We start from the raw sequence: 13,280 nt of genomic DNA, 5'->3' as shown, positions 1-13,280 counted from the left end.
AGGGATAATGGGAGTTGTAGTCCACAACGTCTAGAAGGCCTTAGGCTATCCAGCCCTGTTTTAGATCAACACAAGAGCAACCCCAAGCAGAAAGCGCAACTCTTTGAAACTCCCTTTCACTAATGAGGTTCCTCACCCAGAGATTCAGCACTTCCATCATTCCAGCCAATGTTCTACAAACAACTGGGTTTGCATATGCAACCAGACTTTGAACCAATTAGGCTATCTGAAATAATCACTCACAGTTCTACTATACAAAAAAAAGCAACCTGATGTTCCCAACAGTTTCTTTCAAGAAGTGAAGTGTCTCAATGGCTGGCCTGGGAGTGGATTCAAGATAAATGGAGGAACGCACACAGAGGCAGATAAGGCTGGCAAGACACAAAATTCATATTGACTACACACACACACACACACACACACACACACACACAATGGGAGACAACATATTGCTCCAGTGGCCTCAGTCCTGGCCTTCAAGCTGATAAGCTGCTACCAATGACTTCTCCACGCAGGCAGTATGCTAATTTTGCTTGTTTGGTGCTTGAAAAACATGGTAACCCAACCAATGTTTGCTCCAGACAATGCACAGCATTTAAATGTGGCATCCTGATGTTGCTTTGGCTTTGCAAGCTGGTTCTCTCTCACACACACCTTCCCTTCCCCACCTCCACCATGTGTGCTGCACAGCATAGAAGATGAGGATGGCAACATTTACATTTTCTGAATGGGCTAATCACAGATTTGTACTTTCCACATGCTTGCCTCCTCCAGAGCTGCGTGGAAGGCGCAGGAGGAGTGGGCTGAAGCCAAAAAAACACATGTCTCTTTATGGGGAGAGGAGGAGGAGGAGGAGGAGATAATTAGGAAGATGTACAAGGGGATAAGCAACAGCACATATGCAGTTGTGATGCTTTCTTTATTGAACAAGAATCACAAGGTTAAAAATAGACACTTGAGGGACAGCTGAAGGAAATGTGATGGGAGAAGGAACAATTCGGAAAGGAGGTGGTACTTATTATTAAGAATAGTTTAAGGCAGACAATATGCTGCTTTTAGAATGTTTTGAGGAGTGATTTTGCTTTGACAGCAAAGCCTTCCTGCTTTTCAGAGCACCGTGGAAGGACCAGTTTGCTTACTCAGTGTGGCCAAGTTGCAAAACTTCCCCTGAATGCAAGTTCCACTTCAGGCTTTAAGTGGAAGATCACAAGTTTAATTCTCTGTCTTATACACATGTGCCCCCAAACCTCCCCTTGACAAAGAAATACAACATGTCAGGGGGAAACCTAGTCTAAACCCCTCTGTAAACCCCAGTATACCTGAAGGGGCATCTCCACCTCCATCGTTCTGCCCGTACAATGAGGTCCAGCGCAGAGGGCCTTCTGGCGGTTCCCTCACGGCAAGAAGCCAAGTTACAGGGAACCAGGCAGAGGGCCTTCTCAGTAATCCACCCACCCTGTGGAACACCCTCCCACCAGATGTCAAAGAGAAAAACAACTACCAGACTTTTAGAAGACATCTGAAGGCAGCCCTGTTTAGGGAAGCTTTTAATGTTTAATAGATTGTATTTAATAATATTGTATTTTAATATTCTGTTGGAACCCAGCCAGATGGGCGGGGTATAAATAAATTATTATTATTAATTATTATTATTATTATCATCTCCCTGACATGCTAGGTTTATAAATGCAGAGAGGATTTTAAAAGCATATATATGGGAACAAAGAAACATTTGTTCTTTGCCATCTGCAGCCTGAAGTAGCACAGCTTTCCCACTTGATTGTGCTAAATGTATGAATTGGATCTTAACCCTCCCCCCCCCCACGGGTGTCAAAAATGACAGGTAGATGAATTGCATCTAGCCAGTTAAACATATGGTTGCTACTTTTTAGTGGCTCAAACCACACGGGCAGCTGATCAGCAGCAGCCTCCACCAATCTGTGAGCCGCGTGCTGCCACTTCATGCCTCCTCCCCCGCAATTGTGAGAGCGCTGTCATATTTACTTGCTGCGATGCCAACGTTAACACAAATAAAAACAAAAACGCCGGGCGGAAAAAGCTCCTGTGTCACACCTTGTTTGAGAAAATTACCACTAGAGATTGAGTAAAAATGAATGGGCACCCAGCATGACTGGGATGGTGTGGTACTGTTGCAAGATACAAGTGTGTTTAGCCTGGTGAAGAGGAAATTTGAAGGGGGGGGTGCAGCAGTAGTTTGCGAAGACTTGCCCATGAAGCATCTAAAATTAGAGGTGCATAACATTACTCATGGTGTGTAGAAAGTGAACAAGGAAAAGCTTTTCTCCCTCTCTTTCTCAACACTAGAACTTGAAGACATCCCATGAAATGGAACATTGAAAGATTCGGGATCAACGAAGCATAGTTAAACGATGGGATTTACTCCCCCCAGGAAAACTGTGATGGCCCCCAGTTTGGAGGCCTTTAAAAGGATTAGGCAAATTCATGGAGGAGAAAGCTATCAAAGACTGCTGGCCATGATGAAGTGTTGGGTGTTGGATATTGCAGAGTTGGGAAAAGGTCCAGAAAAGGTCAACCAAGTGGATGGAGCAATGACCCGATGAAGTGGTTGCAGTGCCTGGAGCTTTTTAGTTTAGAGAAAAGATGAGTAAGAGGTGATATGACAGAAGTTTATAAAATTATGCATGGTATTACACATGGTGTGGAGAAGTGAACAGAGAAAAGCTTTTCTTTCTCTCGCACGATACTAGAGCTTGGGGACTATCAATGAAACTGAACATTGAAAGAATGTAAGACAGACATTTTTCGAAAATGTCTAAAAATGAAAAAAGTTTATGTTGGAAGTGCAATGAAACTGAGGGATCTTTTATTCACATGTGGTGGTCCTGTAAAATAATTAAGGAATATTAGGGAACTATATGGGACACGGGTGACGCTGTGGGTAAAAACCTCAGCGCCTAGGACTTGTCGATCGCATGGTCGGCGGTTTGAATCCCCGCGGCAGGGTGCGCTCCCGTCATTCGGTCCCAGCGCCTGCCAACCTAGCAGTTCGAAAGCACCCCCGCGTGCAAGTAGATAAATAGGGACCGCTTGCTCGCCAGATGCAGCTTGTCATGCTGGCCACGTGACCCGGAAGTGTCCTCGGACAGCGCTGGCCCCCGGCCTCTTAAGTGAGATGGGCGCACAACCCTAGAGTCTGGCAAGACTGGCCCGTACGGGCAGGGGTACCTTTACCTTTACCTTAGGGAACTATATATAATGAATTTAAAAAGATACTTTAAAAAACTTTCCCCCAAACACCTGAGATTTTCTTCTTGGGGATGGTAACAACGGAGGTCCCCCCAAAACAAAAGAGTTTACTACTATAAGCCACCACTGCAGCTCGAACCTTATTGGTGCAACGGTGAAGAACAGGTATAGTACCCACTAAGGAAGAATGGCAGTGTAAAATGTTTGAATATGCTGAACTGGCTGGTCAGTATAAGAGAAAACAAATATAAGGAATATAAGGAGGAATGGTTAATGTTTATTGACTATTTCAAGAACCAGTATAGACAAATACATAGCTTAGCAGGTCTCATGTAAATCCAGCAGAGTTCAAACAGAGTATTTAATCGATAACAAATTGGATGGTTAAAAAGATGTGGATTACGCAGAGCAGTAGAAAAGCAAAAGGAACCAGGAAAAGTGTGGAAGGGAAGTCATATGGTATATGTATACATGCTGTATTTGGTATGAAGTTTTAAGTGGGACAGAGGGAGGGGAGGGGGGTTAAACATGCTCTCTATTCCTATTATTGAAAATGCAATTATTATAAAAAAAAATAGAATCAAGAAGAAGAGAAGAGTTTGGATTTGATATCCCGCTTTATCTCTACCCGAAGGAGTCTCAAAGCGGCTAACATTCTCCTTTCCCTTCCTCCCCCACAACAAACACTCTGTGAGGTGAATGGGGCTGAGAGACTTCAGCGAAGTGTGACTAGTCCAAGGTCACCCAGCAGCTGCATGTGGAGGAGCAGGGAAGTGAACCCAGTTCACCAGATTACGAGTCCACCGCTCTTAACCACTGCACCACACTGGCTCAATACAGACAATGCACAATGAAGCTATTGAATTCATTCCCAAAGGAAACAGCAGTGGCCACCAATTTGAATGGCTTCTTTTAAAAAAACCATTAGACCAATTTACAGAGGTGAAGGCTATCAATGGCTACAACCATGATGGAGGCTGTGCTCTGCTTCCATGATTGGAGTAAGTAATGCTTCCGAATACCACTTGCTGGAAACTGCAGGAAGGGAGAATGCTCTTGTGCTTGGGTCTTTGCTTGTGGGCTTCCCCTTGGGGTATCTGGCTGTGAAAGCAGAGTCCTGGACTTGGTGGGCCACTGGTGTGTGATCCAAAAGGCTCTTCTTGTGTTCCTATCTCATGCCTCAGTTGCTGGGAATTGTAGGGGAGAGAGTTGCTGTTGCACTCGGGTCCTACTTGCAAGCTTCCCACAGCCTGTGAGAACAGGTTGTGGGCAGGTCCAGCAAGTTCTTTTTGTGTTATACCCTCTGATGTGCCAGAGGGAAGGACTAGCACCAACAGGTGGAAAGGGCAAGGAAGTGGGAAGACTTTGTAGCACTAAGAGACATACAACCATGGAAGAGGCTGCTTCTGCCAGCCATGAGCTAGCCTTCACTGGAAGTATGCAGAGGCAGGTTGGACATCTGCCAGGGATGCTGTAGGATGCTGCTGTTTCATCCCACATTGCAGATCCTGATTAAGCAATGGGTTGGACTAGATGACCTACAAGCTACCTTCTGATTTGATGATTCTAGTTGCACTCAGTACAGCTTGGTCCATTCTAACTTGTACATAAGGTGATATGAGCAGCCCTTCTGCATCAGTACAAGTCAGGTCTATCTAGCCTGGCATTCTATTCCCAGCAAGGATATACAGTGGTGCCTCGCAAGACGAAATTAATCCGTTCCGCGAGTCTCTTCGTCTTGCGGTTTTTTCGTCTTGCGAAGCACGGCTATTAGCGGCTTAGCGGCTATTAACGGCTTAGCGACTTAGCAGCTGTTAACGGCTTAGCGGCTTTAAGAAAAAGGAAACAAACTCGCAAGAACTCGCAAGACGTTTCATCTTGCGAAGCAAGCTCATAGGGAAATTCGTCTTGCGGAACGACTCAAAAAAGGAAAACCCTTTCGTCTAGCGAGTTTTTCATCTTGCGAGGCATTCGTCTTGCAGGGCACCACTGTACTAGAAGGAAGGGCAATCATGCCTATTGCAAGCAATGCTAATCCTACTCAGAGCAGACCAACTGAAGTGAATGGGAATGACTAACTTGGTCCGTTCACTTCAATGGGTCTAGTCAGAAGGTGGCTTAGCCTTGGAGACAAGCTAGTGAAAGCTGCCCAGAGGTCCATAAGGCTCAAAGAGAGGAGCAGATGCCATTTGATGCAACCAGGCTCCGTTGAAATAAATGCAAGCGGCAAAAAAATACAGCATAGAACGTAACTGAGCAGGAAATTGAATGGGTCACGGGGAAAGACCACATGGATTGCACAAAATGATATGGGAAAGATGTGACACGATCCTGGAGAGCAGTCAGCCCCGGGAAGCTCACAGACAGAGTGCCATCAAAGATATACTGCCGCAAAAAGTGGAGGCTTCATTCAGTTAAAAGTTGCTACTTGGCTTAAGCATCTTTACTTTCCAGCACCCTTTTCCCACAAGCTGTTTAAAAAGCCAACGGCATCTTCTCCCCAGAGGCAAGTTGCAGCTGGGGGAAGACTTTGGTCAGAACTGTAGCCTGGGGAGCAGAATAGATCGAAACCCCTTCTGTGCAACACGAGCCCCATCCTGTAACCCACCCACTGCTGCTGTTTTAAAAAATAAAACACAGAGAGATAAAGAAGCACATCGTGTCTTTAATATAATGCATTGTTTGGCCACAAATATGTGACGCTTGACTATGACTGACAGCTGAGTGGACAGGACTCAGAGAAGCTCCATTCATGTTGATTAACATACTATTAAGTAGTCATGAAGCCATATTAAATCCCTGCTTTTTTAAACGGTGCTGTGTGATCCCTGTTGACCAGCAGGACTCTCCAGCATGCAGTATAACAGTTCACTCTGGAAGTTTTAAGGCTGTTTTGGGAAAGAATACATGGTGTCATACAGAATTTGCACTGGAGTCTTATAGCTTAGTGGCTCCGACTTTGAATTCCTAGTAGCAGATGATGGATCAGGCAGCAAGTAAGAGGAATGAAAGACCTCTCTCCCTCTGAGACTCTGGAGGTCATCGGAGGGCTGTATATGCACAAGTGATCTAATTTCAGGTAGCTTCCTAGGTTCACCTCTTTCAAAGCATTGAGCAGTACTCAGAGGAGACTCAGGGAATCATTGAACTTAATGCACTTGGCTAACTTGAGTCCATTAATTTCTATTCTGGGTAGAACTTAGGTCACATCTACACCTTATATTAAAAGCACTTTAACAGTCATGCCCCCCCCCCCAAGAATCCTGGGAAAGTGTAGTTTACCCTCCACAGAGTTACAGTTCACCACACCCCAAACAAGCACAGTTCCCATTATTTGTTTGGGTTAGCCATGTGTTTTAAACATGCTTTAGGTAGGTGTCTGGTGTGATTGAGACCCATTGTCTTGGAGAGGCTGTAATAAATTTCTATCTTCAGTGTTAGATCTGTCATGTGGCCCATTCGTTTTTGTTGTGTGTTGTATTTATGTCACTGTTTTCAATGTGCTGTAAGTCGCTCAGAGACTTTCAGGTTGCAAGCAAGTCTAATAAGAATAATGATGATGATTCACACATCCATGTTGACACCCAATGGCGCTATGGTAAAGTGAAGAGCATGCACACAGGAACCCTTCCTTAATCAACCTCTTTTTCTTGTGCCAGGATTGTCCATAAAATATCTCTCAGAAAAACAACCACCAGGAATAAAAGAGAGAGAGAGAGAGAGAGAACTTTTTCCCATTCTGTTAGTGTATGATCTATGAGGACTACATAGTCTAAATCTTTACTAGATGCTAACTGGAGTCCCTTTGCTTTGATGGCTGCTCATTTGGCTGCCCTAAGAACTCCACAACAGCATTATTTGCAGTTATTAGAGGAGGTAATCAGTTGGCAAATGGAAATCATTGTAATATCCTGCAAGGTCTTGAACCAACTGCTGTTGCATGCAGAAAACTTGCTGCGTACAGCAACCCCTGTGTTCTGTGTTTAATTAGTAACATATTAGGATTATTGCTGAGCAATAGGCAGGCTGTTGAAATAATTATTATGGTAATATGGGGTTTGCTGATGCTAAGTGCACGAGCGTGGCATTTGGATAACATGGCATTCAAAGTCCTGTAGCGCATACAAAGAACAAACGCCTGTGTGTGAAAAGGAAGCAGCTCCAGGCATCAGAGGCATTTCTCAAACATATTAATAGGGGCAGGGCATCCTGGCATGTCCAATACATGTTTTGTTTTTCAGTTAGCATGGAGTGAAGGTGTTCATGCAATGCATTACATGGGGTTTAGAGGACATAAAAATTCTTATGTGCAGTCAGGCAGTGGCCAGTATAGGATTTTCTGGTTCCCACCCAGAGTGGCCAGTCAGAAGCAGCATGTCTAGTATATATATATGTGTGTGTGTGTGTGTGTGTGTGTGTGTGTGTGTGTATTGTGAGAAGGGAGGATGAAAAAGAGGGTTCGGGGAGAGGAGTATCCAACTCTGTCTTGCATGCACAAATGCAATGGAAGTGGTGGGGAGAGGGGAACAATTTGGGAGGGTGAAACGCTGGTCACCTGTTGTGGTACTTATATGGGAACCAGCATGGTATAGTGTCGGACTATGATCTGGGAGAGGGATGCGGGTGGCACAGTGGGTTAAACCACAGAGCCTAGGACTTGCCGATCAGAAGGTCAGCGGTTCGAATCCCAGTGACGGGGTGAGCTCCCGTTGCTCGGTCCCTGCTCCTGCCCACCTAGCAGTTCGAAAGCATGTCAAAGTGCAAGTAGATAAATAGGTACCGCTCTGGCGGGAAGGTAAACAGCGTTTCCGTGCGCTGCTCTGGTTCACCAGAAGTGGCTTAGTCATGCTGGCCACATGACCCGGAAACTGTACGCCGGCTTCCTCGGCCAATAAAGCGAGATGAGCACCACAACCCCAGAGTCAGCCATGATTGGACCTAATGGTCAGGGGTCCCTTTACCTTTACCTGTATGATCTGGGAGACCAGGATTCAAATCCCCACTTGGCCATGAAACTCATTGGGTGACCTTGGGGTGATCACTGTCTCTCTCAGCTTAGTCTACCTCACAGGGTTGCTGCAGGGAGTGGAGAACCATACATGCCATATTGAGCTCCTTGGAAGAAAAAGTGGGATGTAAATGCAGTTAATAGAAGTGCATGGTGCATCATTTTTACTTGATTGGTAACTGACAGGTAGTCAGAGGTATGCCATGTCTCATGCTTTTCTGGCTATCAAAAAGTGGCCAGGACAGCAGCCAAAAAGTCTAGCTTTTGGACCTTCATTCCTTTTCAGCCTCTGTGCCATAAAGGTACCATAAATTCCATCCACTACTATAGATGCATCTTCACTTAAAGGCTTCCCCAACGCACAAACACCTTATGCCAGCTGATCCTCCTTTTTAGTGTGTTACCCAAAATTTTGGTATTTTGAGAGAAGGAATAACTTTCATCCTCCTTTTCAACCTCCTTACACCATTTATGTGCTTATCAAGAGGACTGTGTCTGGTTCTCTCTCTCTTTTCCCTAATATGCTTACTTTATATCTTTCCTCAAATGGATGGGGGCAACAGTCAAATCACACTGACATTCTCAGCATGTGCCAAGAGAACTGTGGATCTATCTGTTACACAAGAAGCTGTTAATTTATATGGTCAGCACATTCTACATCAGTGGTTCTCAAATATTTTTCTCCCCTGTGGACCACTAGATAAACCTTTTTTAAAAAAATAAATAAATCTGCGAATCAAAGTGCATACATAACATTTTTTTCATTACTGTAGCCCTTTCTTTAACTGGTAGTTTTTAAATGGAGAATTAGTAGACTGCGCCAGCTTCGTATTCTGAAAATCATGGGCACTAAGCTCAGATCTTATTAGTGTGTTCAGTAACCAGGCCTTGGTTAAAATTAGCCTCTATCTCAATGGTTAGAGAAGGTTAATGAAATACGTATGAGGTCATTACAGATATTCTGGATTATTCCAAAAGCCCTTTGCTGACTCTGCAAAAAGAAGTCATGGACAACCAGTCTGTGAACCTCTGCACTAAAGGAATATTTTAATGACACCCCTGTCCAAATGGAATATTCTGAGTGAGACCATCACTTTTTCCATCAGCACTTCTGCCTGTAGACTCACTGACACAGTTTTTCTGTTTAACTTTTCCAGCTCAACACTGTTGATTCACCAACTTGCTTCTTGTTGCTCTCTTCCTTCAACATTTTCACTCCAAGATCATTTTGGATCTTCACTGCCCAAAACGAAAAAGCAATCAAGGTTTCTTGTTATTTAAGGGGTGGGGGATCCCTTGATGTGCCATTGGTGATTAATGTTAGATGAATTTTCCTATGAACCAAAACAGCACACACTGCATGCATGCATGCATGTATGGATGGATGTACGGCTTTTTTTCAGCCAGAACCTCTCTTTTTTTACCAGTACCTCCCAGGTGGGTACCATTTCAATTCTAAGACTACAAGGGAGGTGTTCATGGTGAGTTCTGGCACCTCTTTTTCTATATAAAAAAATTAGCAGTATATGTATGTATAGGAAACTCACATTCCTCTGGGGAAATAATGGAACCAGACCGTGTGTGTGTGTGTGTGTGTGTGTGTGTGTGTGTAACAACTCCTTCTTTTATGGACAAAGGGAAAAATAGCAGCCAACTCCTTCAGGGTTGCCAGTAGCAACCCACAGAGAGTTGTTCGGAAAGACAAAAAAATACATAAACAGGAGATTGCACCATGTCAGGGCCCTTGAGTGATTAATCATATTTGCACAAAATAAATGAGCAATGTTCTTTAAGTGTACCCAGATCTTTTCAGCGTGGAGAGTGCAGCTCTTCTGAAATGAGAACTGCAGTGTCTCTCAGCTCCTTTGTATCACTAACTTTTTCTTGCCCTTGCTGGTGATCAGAAACTTTGAGTTAGCCAGTGCGATTCCTGAACTGCAGCCCTTCGCTCTGTTAAGAATTTGTTGGTCAACATCTTATATTGGACTAGGAAAAGAGCTAATTTAACACAAAACTTTCTTCTCTCTGCTTCCTAAGCACGACACCCATGCAATCTTGACCACACATTTGTGTGGATCATGGAATGTGAGGCGGAATACAGAGCTGATGGCAGTTCCCCCTAAAGTGTGGGTCTGGAGCCCTTCCGCTACCCAGTGCATCCTCAAATTTTCCATGGGCTGTATCCATAGCCACCTAAATCACAGCAGAGGTGGAGGTGCACTGAATTTTGATGCCACTAAAGGAGCCGCTGAAACTTGAGACCCCCAAGATCTGCCACGGATCACAAGTTACAATATCGATGCAAATAGGTGCCTGAAGATGGATGAGGTCACTAGTGTAGAAAAAAAATAACAATTGTGTAAAGTAACACTCAAAAGGGATTTTTAAAAAGATGGCTCAAAGTAACTTCTTCATTTAAATGATGGATCTATGCATGCAATGGATGAAGAAGGATCCAGAACCAACTCCCATCTAACATTTGCCACTGATTTCTTGAAAAGATGAGATAGATTTAAAGCTGAGAAACAGTAGAGGGTAGGATTGCCATAGTCTCAGTCTCACACCTCCAAAATGGGAATAGAGGTGATTGACTTCCCGGTGTTGTGAGACCAAGAAATATCAACAAGAAACACTCTTTGCACATTCAACAATGCTGTGTGAATGGTTGGCTTTGGCATAAAAAGATTAATGCCGAAAAGCATACATCTATAATAAAACTGCAGTGATTATGGGGCGAGTTTGCCTGCTGATGTGCAGAAGAGAAGAGGAAGAACGGTAGTGGAAACAGTACTATATCCAGATGTCTGTCTACATTATTGCATTGGGAGCCGGAGCTCATAAAAAGCTCTGTCTAGGCAGATGCTGTTTCCTCCTCTCCACCCACCTTTCTAAACTTTGCCTTTCATTTTGGGGCAATGTAAAAGGCCTCTGCAAATGCTTCTTGCTCCACAATCACTTCTCATTTGTTTATTCATTTCTTGCAGTCTGGACCTGTTCTGCCTACAGACCTCTGGAGTTGCTCTGATTACTTTGTTATCTGATTAATGGGAGTAAAACAGATTCACTATGACAGATTCTAAGATTTTTTAAAATATATATATACAAATATTTAATAAACATTACAAGCAACACACACACACACACACACACACACACACACACACACACGAGAGCATCTTCGCAGTTTTAACATCTGAAAATCTTTCATACTTGCAACTCTTCCAATCTTCATTCTGGATAAAATGTGTTTTCTAAGTGAAAAGTATTCAGTTGTTCTCTCAAGTCATGCTTATACAATACATGTTTCTTTGTATTTTGATACCCCCCCATCTTTTTGTGCCCCCTACAAATAGGTGAATATGTAATACATTACTATTTATTGAGCCATTGCTACAACTAAACCTTTTACACCCTTAGAAGACAGTTTCTGCTATCCTTGAAGAGAAAGTGAAATACTGATGATTTTGCCCTTACCTTCAAGCCATAAGATAAGACAGCAAGAACCATGAACCACAGTGCTGACTTCACGTCTTGACCTGTATATCCAAAAGTTTCCACGTTTTTGCTCCTCTCTTCCTCCTCTTCTCACTTCTCCCTGCTTCCTGCCAGACTCCCCATCTCCATGGGATCTATGGAGATACCCAGAGAGAAGGCAAGGCTAGTAGGGTCTTGCCAAACCAGCATGGATCGCCCCAGTGGAGAAGAGGCACTCTCCCGGAATTTCCCCCCACCAGGAAAGACTATTTCTGTTCTGAGACAGAACCGCCTGAGGCTAGGGAGGGTCAGCCTCTTGGAAAAAGGGACATTGACTGGGTAGGAGCTCCCACCCTATGGATTTAGCCTTTGCCTCCTCGGAGAGAATGTCCTCCAACTTCTCAGGAGAGCAGCTTGAGTTGGGCAAAGCTCTTATGTCGCTCCGTTTAAGGGAGACAGGGTTTCTTGAAGTGGGGTTCATGCGAACAGGGCGCTCCTCCCTTTCATTCTCTTGTAGAGTTTATAATAACAATAGGAGGAGGAGATAAGGGAAAGGGAATCTTGAAAGGTGAGACAAAGCTTTGTGATGCTGTTCCGAGAAGCCAAAGCTCTGGAGATCCTTCCCCTCCTCCCACTCCCGTCGGCTTCCCAGGGGATAGCGGCCGCTGGCTGGCGAGGAACTTGCTGAGCGCACCTCAGCCGGAGTTGCCCTGCCTCTTCTCAGAACCAAAACGGAACACCCGGGAGACGCAGAGGTGGGAAGATAATTCAGCACCAAGAGGACGGACAGCTCCGACGGAGTCGGCGAAAGGGAAGGAAAAGAATAGGGAGGAGGCGGTAGCTCAGGTTGGGGCGGAGACTCGTGTGTGTGTGTGTGTGTGTGTGTGTGTGTGTGTGTGTGTGTGTGATAGTGTTGACGGGTAAGAAACAGACCGTGACCCGCCTGGCACTGCTGCAAGCCCTAGGCAGCCAGTGGCACACGATTCCCTTACGTTGAAGGGAGCAGCTGCTTTGCACACGCAGGCTCACCCCGTCGGCACGGACCTCCGATGCAGCTGAGTCTGGTGTCAGGCACACGAGGAGGGGGATGGGGGGGCGCTCTAAAGTCACAAGCAAAGATCGAGAGACAAAAGGATGTCGAACTAGAGGTGAGAAAGAGATTCAGAACAGATTAGAGAGCTGCGGGACAGATCGATAGACGGAGCTTTGATAGGACCTCGGAGAGCTCCCAAAGGGATACACGGAAAACCGCCATTCATCCTAATGGAGAGAAGTATCTGACAATACCAAAGTGTATTGATACACATGTAGAAATGGGTAGATTTCAGCTGAAATGGTGGGGAGGGGTGTCAAAGCGCTGTTTGCGTGAATGGAAGAAGGGGTGTAGAGAGATGTTAGATGGATGCAACAGTTAGATGGATGCAGGGGGAAATTTCAACAGACACAAATGGGTCAGGGTGGAGAGGGGCGACCGAATGGTGCCGAGGAGCTGAGGAGTTCAGATGCATACAGACGACCCTGGGTTGCTTTCAACACACAATGTCCTTAGACTGTTGCACTAAACACTATT

At 44.8% G+C, this 13,280-nt stretch overlaps 1 protein-coding gene across 1 annotated transcript in view; it reads right to left on the bottom strand.

Moving 5' to 3' along the window:
* DRD2 (dopamine receptor D2) overlaps positions 1–12,635 on the bottom strand; it is a 72,746-nt gene extending 60,111 nt beyond the window's left edge. Inside the window, exon 1 of the mRNA XM_028708742.2 lies at positions 11,711–12,635. The gene's annotated coding sequence lies outside the window, so the exon portion shown is untranslated. The remainder of the gene's footprint in view (positions 1–11,710) is intronic.
* Between the last annotated feature and the right edge of the window lie 645 nt (positions 12,636–13,280).

This window comes from Podarcis muralis, chromosome 15 (genome assembly GCF_964188315.1).
Source record: "Podarcis muralis chromosome 15, rPodMur119.hap1.1, whole genome shotgun sequence".
NCBI classification, from domain to species: Eukaryota; Metazoa; Chordata; class Lepidosauria; order Squamata; family Lacertidae; genus Podarcis; species Podarcis muralis.
This window is presented reverse-complemented; position numbering and strand designations above follow the sequence as displayed.